Source organism: Convolutriloba macropyga, chromosome 12 (genome assembly GCF_964194025.1).
Source record: "Convolutriloba macropyga chromosome 12, txConMacr16.3, whole genome shotgun sequence".
Taxonomy (NCBI): domain Eukaryota; kingdom Metazoa; phylum Xenacoelomorpha; order Acoela; family Convolutidae; genus Convolutriloba; species Convolutriloba macropyga.
The window spans coordinates 32,690,367-32,700,930 of record NC_134479.1 but is presented as its reverse complement, the minus strand read 5'-3'; positions in this window follow the sequence as shown (position 1 = coordinate 32,700,930).

Here is a 10,564-nt window from a genome sequence, read left to right as displayed (position 1 = left end):
TCATAATATATTTGTCTAACAAAATTGCGTAAATTAAATAAACGAAATACACAAGCAGTGACTAATTTTGTGTGTGATTATCACCACTCACAAAACTAGTTATTGCTTGTCCAAAATATATAAAATCTTTTTCAAAATACCTTTTCGGTTTTTAACAAAATTGCGAAAATTCACTAAATGGAAAACGCGTGATATCTGCTAAGCAAACGTTCGGATAAACAAAATTGGTATGCGACGAAATGCTTCAAGCGTGTTTTATTAATACAAAAATAGACATTTTTAGTGATTTGAGAGAACGGACGGCTTGACATATGCAACATGTACGGAGATCATACTGCGTGGTGCTTGGATCACAAAACATGAAAAAATATCCGGAACCTTGGAAAAATAAACTCAAACAACCTATTTATTAATATATCAAGTCAGCATTGTAGTAAGTCAACATTCATTATTGCTCATATTATTCAAATAGAAATTTCCAAGATTTTATGAAATATCATTTTGTTCAAATAGTTTGTGTCTAACTACAAAGGTCTCTTTTAAAAAATGATACATGTCCAAATGTGTAAACAATAAATTATCCAATTTTCAAATTTGTTCAGCTTCTTTTAAGTCTCATTTTGGAACCGAATGCGGGCGGTTGTTTATCAAAAATGATATATCCTGTGTATGAGAGATCGTAGATCTTTTCATTTCCGACTCAACTTCCTGAATTAGGGACCCGTCCGAGCTGCTTAAAAAGGAATAAAAGAAGCTCAATTTTTTTGCGTTTATCACTCTTCTAAGCTTTTCATCATCAAAAGCTATTATTGAAAATTCAACAAGCTAAGAAACGAAGAAACTTTGCTTGGCACACCTATTTAGAATTGTTTTTGAGAAAAAAGGTCTGAAATAAAAACAAAATTTTGTGGCAGCCCATTAACTTTTCAATGGAATATGAGAATAAGAGAGTTTTGAAAAGCCAATAGGCCCTTAGTCTCCGAGGACAAAAAAATTATTGGCCTTATCGATGAAAAAAGCGCGCCAGGGAACGCACATTGATCCCTTTCAAAACTTGAGTTACGATCTCCTATCTCGTTCTCGCAACCTCTAACAGGCTAAAATGATTAGAAGCCTTGTATTATAGGGAAATGATTATTTAGTATATTACTATATCGATTTTTTAGTCTTAGCAGAAATAGCTTTCTAATTGAAACCAATTAAGACACGGCATGTCTCTTCTGCTTACTATGTAAATCAACATTTTACGAGAAAACTAATGTGGGCATTTATCCCTATCTTTTTCAGTTTTTAAATGTTTATAATCAAAGATTAGGTTAAGCAGCCATCAAATAATTATTTGCAACTGTACGAGAAATTGAAGGTCGGTAACAGTTTCAAACAGTAATTTTTTAAAAAAGTTTCGAGCAAGACACTAGATGCAAGATTTCGCAAAAATCTTTGCCTTAAGGATGTCTTTTTTTTCAATTCGTCAGACCAGTTGCGTTCCGTATGGTGGGAAAAGTTGCATTCCAGAAGAATGTGTTCTTTTGTTTCAAAATTTTTGGCACAAAACACAAAAACACGGCTTTCTTCTAAACCGTAATTCCAATTGTATTGTTTGTCTTGAATGCTTTTGAAAGCCGGTCTGTAAACGCAAAGATGTTCTGACTTTTGTAGCACGCGAAGAAGTTTTGATTGAGCCATAAACATTCACTGAGAGGTAAAAGATCTGTTGATGAACAATCACACTCTTGCGAGGCCTTTCCTAATCGGTCAATAACAATAGATAGAGGAAGTTTCGGCTGATATGAGGAACCAATAACTAATTTTTTTAAAAAAATAAGTAACAGATAGCTAAAACAATAATAATTTATTAATGTGAGATAGACAGATTTTATCTCTAGCGTCCAATCGTACGCCAGAATGCTTAACTAACAATCATTATAACAACCCGGTATTTTACTTTAAAAATTGACTTCGAATACGGGATTCGTGGTTTTGGTTGTTTTAGATAAATTAATTAAGAAATATATTCAAATTATCTCACCTTGATACTGACCTCAAAGTTTCTTGCTTGAATTCAAAGTGATTTTGAATAAGAATAAATTATATTTGATAAGTTTATTACAAATAAATTGTCGAGAAAGAGCTCAACTAACTGAATTGGAAGCAGAAAAGTATTATGTGTCAAAAAGCGAAGGAATAGGGCCAACGGAACAAAAGTATTGCTAAAGAAAATAAATATACTATGAACATGTGGCGCGAAAGTAAAATAAAGTTCAGGCGGAAAGGCGTCTAAAGATGAACGAATTAATAATTTGAAATTTAACTAATGCCTAAGGAAGAATGTGGTAGGGCTGTTACATCACCCCGCTTCAGAAGGACATGTCCTCATGCCCCCCTATTCAGTTTCCGAACTCGAGGAGGACGATGAAATTGAAGAACGCGAGCAAGGCTACCTTTTTTCTTCTTCGGCTTAAAATTCGGAGTTTCCCTAAGTAACTGAGAACGCAGAGAGCGAAACTCACTCTGAAGAACTATGAGATGACGACATGTGGTCAAACAAGACGCAGAGGCAGAGACAGTGTCCGTATTCAAACCAGTATTGCAAACTTTAGAAGTTTTTTGCCGCTTAGGTTGTTTTTTCTCTAAAGTAACAACCTCTGCGGAAAGCAGACGATTTGCCCTCCGAGACTCGTCTAACATGCCAGTGAGCTCGGAAACGCAAGCTTTTAACTTGTCAATCTCATTTGTATCATTATAAAGGTCACGTTCATGAGCCTCACAATAACTGAACTTGATTGCGAGTCCATATTACCATCTAGCAGCGGAATTGCAGGAGAAGAAACACCTGAGAGCAGATCCGGATCAGGAAGAATATCAGGCCCTGGAGTATCAGGCATTAGTTTTCCGACATCTGAAACAAGTATTGTTTTTTATGGTTTACAGAAGTGCATATAAGCTGCTATTGATTGATGAGAAAAGAAAATTTTAAATAAAGCAAAGAAATTCAGAATATTGGCTGCTTCAAAAACAAAACACTAGGTAAAACAAAGGATCAGCTGATGTTTAAAGTTTTGTTGTAAAGCGCGCAGAAGTCAATTGGGCTGACGGATAAATTGAATCAACTGATCAACTACAACAGTTTGGTTGTCGGGAGTGTCATCGAATTCATTTACAAGTTAGTCAGGATTTGCAGGCACAGAGGTGTGTATATTATGTGTATGATTTTGAAGCATTTGCGTAAAAGGCGCGATAGGGTTGAGAAGCAGGAATACTGTTCAGAAAAGAACTCCATGAGAAAAGAGTCTGAGCGCAAAAACAAGTTTCAATATATAATAATGAATCAAGTTTTTCCATGCTGCCCAATGTTCCAGTTCATCGGAAACGCTGGGATTAAAATGCATTAAAACCGGATGAGAATATTGGCTGCGAGGACCGAGGTATGCTTCTCTCCCCAAAATGCTGCGGCCCGGGTATTTTAAAACTCGAGCCTTCAAGTTTTCTCCTTTGGTTCTGATAGGAAAGGAGACCAGCGGTATTTAATGAACGTAATTTATCACTAAAATCTAATCGGCTGAAAACACTTAAGGATTCGGGCGGACGAGCGACATAATAATCATCTCCATAGTGCATCCAGATGCCTTCAGAAGTGTGGTACATGTAAGGTGCTATGGGATCACAAGCAGTTAACACATAGTTTGGATAAACAACTTGTGTGATCGGATTCATGAAACGAATTTGCGTATCATTGCGCAAAATAACTGGAACTTCTTCCGTGCAGTATGGGGAATCCGCAACCCTAGCTTCAACTCTTGCACATTTGTGAAAGTAAAGAACTGCACACGCTTTTTCTGCATGTATATCAACCATGGAACCAGATCCTTAGAAAAAATTTGGATTGTCCAAATTTGACGCTTAGGAAATGAGTGCATTTAATATCATCTGACGCGTATTGCAAACTTCTTTTCTGATGAAGTTTACATTTGATTGCCGCGAAAGTTTACATTTGATTGTGCGTTGACATGCACAAACTCTATTTTAGTCTCATAGACTAAGTTTGGAATCGCATCTGTGTTGTAGTCTATTTTCGGAATTTGCTCTGTTATAGGTTCAATGACAAAATAAACACCAGTGTAGGTCGTTGGTTGAGATTTGTACGAACAGACCCTAATAGAGGTGTTCAAAAGCTCAATATAAAAAACGCGGGAATCATCCCTGGAAGCTGATTTTCCACTCAAGTACATGGAATCAGCAGATGAGATCTGAACGCCAGGATGCTCCACGGAAAACAGGAATTTTGATTTAATCTCCTTAAGGAATGTGGTAAATAAGTGGTAGAGCCATATTGAAAATCAGATCCTGTAAAACTGCAGGATGATGATCTTTCATTAGGGTCGGCCACATTTAGCGACCATTGGGTACTGGTTTTGTCTAAAGTGGCGACTACTTTGCCGATAGTGAGTTTATAACATTTATAGCACATATGCTTTTATAACACCGGGAGCGTGTATTTTTGTGCTACCTGGTGGAATTCAATCAACAGGCCAGCTTAAATAAATTCCAGCTTCCTTCCCACCATGCATGAATGAAAAGGAATATTCAAAGACCTTGAAATTACCAGGTTTGTTTGGCTGACCATCGAATAGAAGATCCTCCTCAGTCATTTTGAAATTTTTATATGCAAAACCTGGAGTTTGAGACTCCGGCCACTCCAAATCGCTCGGCAAACCCATGTTTCTAATGCATAGAAAGCAGGGACTAGGCGTGAGTATTCTTTCAAATACACGGAGTAATCGATCCGGGCAGAATGCGCTATTCTAGTTACATCGTAGGAAGCTGCAAACATGCAAACAGCTCATCTGAATGTCTACTTCAGGCGCATGAAGAACCAGACCACCAAAAGTAATGTTTTTGGTGCTGAGTTTTTCGGGCGTACATTGTTCACTCGGAAGAAGCGAGAAAATTTTTGTTGTGAGAACCTCCTCGATATCATAGCCTACAAATGAAGAGAAACTGCATTCTGCCAGGCTACCCAACAACAGCAACACTTGCTGCATAAATATCATCTAAACAAATCACTCAACATCACTGTCGGAATCAAAATAAGCTAAGCAAAAGAACCCTGGGTGCCGTGCATGATCAGCAGCAGCTCTATACTGTCTAGTGGAAACTGTTGAGAGACTTGGATCAGATTGGTTTTCTGACAAACCGGCTGATGGTGACGAAGCAGCCGAATTTGAAGGGTTTATAGTATTTTGTGATCTATGAGAGGTAGGACCATGTCGTTCAGATAAATCAACCAAGACAAGATCATTGTCTTCAGCGGCGACGAGTTTAGGACGACTGGCTCTTATAAGTTGATTGGAGCGTTTTCTAGCAATCGCTGTTCTGGCGACGTAAAAGGTTCAATGCGATCGTAATGAGCAATCTGTTGTTTTTTTTTTGACATCTTGCAGATCAAAAAAAATTTGGTTCATTACTTTTTTTACGCAGTGAGGCCCAGACCAGAAGTTTTTGAGCTTAGGAGTTTGTCCTTGCGAGCAGATTGGTGAATGAAGAAGCACCATGTCTTCCTCCTCATATGAATTACCGTGCTTTTTTTGTCAAAAATTGCTTTCTGTCGGCGCATTTCCCATCCGTTCCGAATAACTGAATTGAATATGGAAGCATATTCAACTAATATTTGAAAAGTATAGTCCCGATGACCACCAATTGGAGAAGGCAATGTTGGATATAGCATATCAATAGGCAGCAGCATTTCTTTCCCGAAAACTAATCGGAAAGGCGATTGAATTGTTGACTCATGAACTGCTAAACGATACGTCATCATGAATGATTGAAGATGAACTGACCAAACACCCTACCTCTTTTTGCAATACTTTGCCAACCCGTCTTCCAAAGTTCGAATTATGCGTTCTACTTTGGCATTACCTTGCGGGAGGTATGGATTAGATATTGAGCTGGTTGATTGCAGCCGATTGCACATTTGCACATATCTGTAAAAAGTCGCCATGTAAACTGTGAACCGTTGTCACTGTGAATATTATCAGGTACATCAAATTTAGTGACCTATTGATCTAAAAAAATGCTGCAGTCAGCCTTGATATCCTGCAGTGGTGCAGCCTCGAACCAGCGAGTGAAATGATCTCCAATCATTAAGATATATTCATAAAGCTTCGCATTTAACTGACTTTCCGGTAGAGGGCCAAGGATATCAACTGAGACGCAAAGAAATGGTCCATAGGAAGACCAGAGCTGCATTTCTTGCTGATGTGATTGCTTGGGATGTTTTCTTTTCTGACAGGTTGCACAAACTGAGATCCACGAATCCACATAGTTTTCGGCCAGTAGAAACCCTGGCGCACGCGATCAAGAGTTTTCTTGTGGCCTAAGTGTCCTGACACAGGTGAATCGTGCAACTAAAGAAGAATGTTCTCAACCTGACTTAGTGGAACGCAACATTGTTGAAATACTTTAGATCCGTCGATTCGTTGAAACAGCCGGTACAAAAAACCGTCCACAATTTTTAAAGACAAAAATTGCTGCCAGTAACACTGCAAAACAGATGACCGACCAAACATCGAGGCTCTAGGTTGTTTTTTCTCCTGATTGGCACCATGATTTGACTGCCAATATAATTTTATCCTGGTCTTGAGTTTCTGCAAAACGCAGTGGCGAAAGAGCAGAAGTAACAGAGGTAGCCGATAAATTCAATTTTGGTAATCTGGAAAGAGCATCAGCATTGTCAAAAGTTTTCCCAGGCCGATGAACAATTTCGAAATCAAACAAGCTTAGCTTTTCCAAGTATCGCGCTACTATTGCATCCAGCTCTTTAAAAGAATAGAGCCAAACAAGAGCGTGATGATCAATGATTATCTGAAACGTTTGCCCCAGAAGAAATTCTTTGAAAAATGACGTGCAGAATACCACAGCAAAGAGGTCACGTTTTGTAGATGAGTAATTTCTTTGTTGTTTGACCCTTCCACAGCGCTTTGCTAGCATATGCAATGACTTTTTCAAATTTTTTCTGTTTTCGAGAGAGCACAGCTCCAATGCCAGTAAGCGATGCGTCAGTACAAAGAAGGAATTGATCCTTTTCATTTGGAAACCCTAAGGTGGGAGCGGATACTAGCGCTGTCTTCAATTCTTCGAAATCCTTTTGACTGACTTTTTTTCATTACTAACTGAGCAACCCTGTGATTTATCATGAAACATTTTTCGCCGCGGTACAGATCGTCGGCGTTCTCCGTACTGTGATGGGCTACGAGAGAAAATTGGTGATTTCCGTTTGTTAATCGGAGATGATTTGTGAGGGGAGGTGCCTGTGCAACCCAATTTTTGGTTCATCGGACAAGAACGTGATTGATAACTAACCTGCCCGGCCATGAGTTTGTCAAATTTACGAGAAAGCGCTTCAATGGAACTCACGGAAGTAGCAGATGTCGGAGTTTCATTTGCATTTGCTTCAAGACGATAAATTGCGTCGAAGTGAAGTGCTGACACTAAGGCCGTTTTAATATCAGTGGGCTTGTTTTTTTCTCAATTTGACTCGTACATGAAAATTGTGAAGGCCATCAATGGAAGATTGAAGCACAATATGATCTCTGATTGCCTGCGTGTCTTGTGGATAAACCTTATTAGCTAGAATTTTGAGCTCTGCTAAAAATTCACTGACTTTTTTAGATTCGCCTTGAATAAGTTTTCAAGAGATGAACGAAAGAAATCAGGTGGGTCCTGGTATTGGCGCAAAAACTGTTTTTAAAGCTCTGAGTAACCATATTTTGTGGCGTTATCTAGTGACTGATAATATTCAATAGCACTGCATCGTAATCGCAAAGGAAAAGTAGTATGGCGTTTATCAATATAAACCTGTTGACGAGCGCTGTTTTGTTGCGGAGTACCATCACTATTGTATGCTTTTTTGGGTCAGTTATGTGGTGGCGAACTTAAAAAGTCGAATTGTGTTATATGAGCCTGAATATCATTTGTTCCGTTGAAAGGCTCTTGTAGAAAAAATTTAGCTACTGTGTTTGCCTATTGTGACATTAAAACATTTGAAAGAAAATCTGCACAAAGTTCCCAACTTGGTATTGACCGGCAAGCCAAATACCGGTTGTCCACAAGTATGGCGCCAGAAAAAGCTGGCTGCTAACCGAACAAAAAAATTAACGCTGAGACTCTTTAAACCTAGGATTTTAGGTCTCTCGTCTTCAGTTATATATCATTGAGGTTGCCGTAGCAGCCGCTAAAACCTCCGTCACTAGGCCCCTTAATCTTACTATGAGGGACCTACAGACACTGGGAATGTAGAAGCTGCGGAAGCGAGGAGCGTCTAATTTCCGATAAATCGGACAACGCTTGAGAAGCCTCTGAAATCAGTGCCTATTTGTCAAAGTCTACCAAAATTTGAAAACAATTTTTGTCCAACTAAGAAAAGGAACAACCGTTATCGGTCAAGCAGAGTACAAAAACGACCAATTATTTTAGTTATTTCTTCGAAAAAAGTAATAATTATCAATGTTCCCGAAAAGTGCAGGAACTTACATTTTTGAAAAAAAAATCTGAAACCTGTCACCAATATAACAATCCGGTGTTTTTGCTTAAAAATTGACTTAAAAGATTCGAATGCGGGATTCGTGGTTTGTTTTGTTTTAGATAATTTAATTAAGTTTTATATTCAAATGATCTGACCTTATTACTGACCTCAAAGTTTCTTGCTTGAATTCAAAGTAATTTTGAAAAAGAATAATTTACGTTTGATAAGTTTATTACAAATAAATTGTCGAGAAAGAGCTCAACAAACAGGATTGGAAGCAGAAAAGGATTGTGTGTCAAAGGGCAAAGGAATAGGGCCAACAGAACAAAATCTCAATTAGCTCTGAAACACGCAAAAGCTAAATAATTGGGTGCCAAATTTTGCTATAGAAAACAAAAATATACTGTGCACAAGTGGCGCGAAAGTAAAGTATAGATCAGGCGTAAAGGCGTCTAAAGATTAATGGATTAACAATTTGAAACCTAACAATGCCTAAGAAGAATGGGCTAGGGCTGTTACAGTATCATGAGATCACGGTCGTTAACACGGTGGTTTTTTTGATTCTACACAAGCCCTGAATGTCAATCAATTTTGCTTCTGCTATTCTGACAGTGAGATAAGTTAGCGATATTTAGCAGTTAGCAAAGAAACTCCGTTTGAGATTCAGTTAGAATGCTTAGTCCTGTTTCCCGATGTCAAGCTAGGTGTAATACTTCTGGGAGCACAAAACTATTGATGGTGAGTGCTTTCCTATTTAGAAACAAGAAGTTACTGTTTGTTTTGCGATTTGAATGAGCCGATTGTTTTCAATTTCAGGAGGCAAAATGTTGCTCCCTAATAACCAAAGTTGGTTTAAAATTTTTTGTAAATCTAGCGATTTTGACCCACATATGCCTGTTTATGCTTAGAACTTCTATTTTAAATTCGTTAACAGTTAACTGTGTCGCTTCTTTGTATAAAAAAATATCACCACTCTCCCTTTTAATTATGAAGGTAACACAGACGGATGAAAAGAGCTGGTTGAGAACATCATTGCTTCACTTCTCTTTGCAAAGGGATTGATAAAAAGAGGAGTCTAGTTAGTTCTTTCACAGCCTTCGTTCTCTCCCATGGAATAGCAGCAGACTTGATGAAGAGATTCTGAACCTGAAGCCTTTGTCGTAGTTGTGTATAAAAATCACTAATAACTGAGTCGAAAGCCGTGAAGAAATCAACATTGAAGTTCGAGTGTTCTTTTTCTAAAAGCGGTGTATTGATTTGAAATTTTCTCTTGTTTACTAGCCACAAAGGGTTCTAGGGTTAAGAGATCATGAATGCAGTGGAAATTTTTGTACCAAGATATGACAGCATCTTCAAGTCTGCGTTGAGTTAACTAATCGGTCTGTAGTTTTTTGCCCATTTAGGGTCTTCTGCATTAAGAAAAAATTATGTATCAGCCAATGTCAAGAATGAAAGTAGTTTCTAAGATCCAATTGCTTGATTGCATATTTCGGACAGAAGTGAAGACAAATTTTTTTTCGAAAGTTTTGTAAAAGCTGGAGTTTTTCTGTCAATTCAAGGCGCTGTATCTTATAAGTTTTATAACGGCTACTTGCATTTCACCAGCTGACGGTCGCGAAGTCCATCGCAATTGAAACTTTGATTATTTTTAAAAAATTGCTTGAAATGGCAATATTTTTGTATTTATTGACTTTTCCGTTGCTGTGGATTTTTTCGAGCTTTTCAAGTTTTTTGTCATTACTACATTCAGTTTTGCTTTCAGAGTCTGTAGTATGTTCCAATATTTTTGCGTTAAATAGATTCCTTACTTGTCTTCAACGACTTGATTCTCTGTTGTGACATTCTGTTGCGATTGCTCCGAATTGTTTTAGAAAAGTTTCATTCTGAAGTGTTGATCGTATTCAAGAATTTTCTATAAATATATAGCTGCGTGACTTGGCCACATTTTGTAATTTTGTTTTTTTTTTTTGTTTTTTGAGCCATTCATCAGCGTTGCAATCAACTCAGCTTTCATGGATACCCATAGTTTGCAGTGTGTGTCAA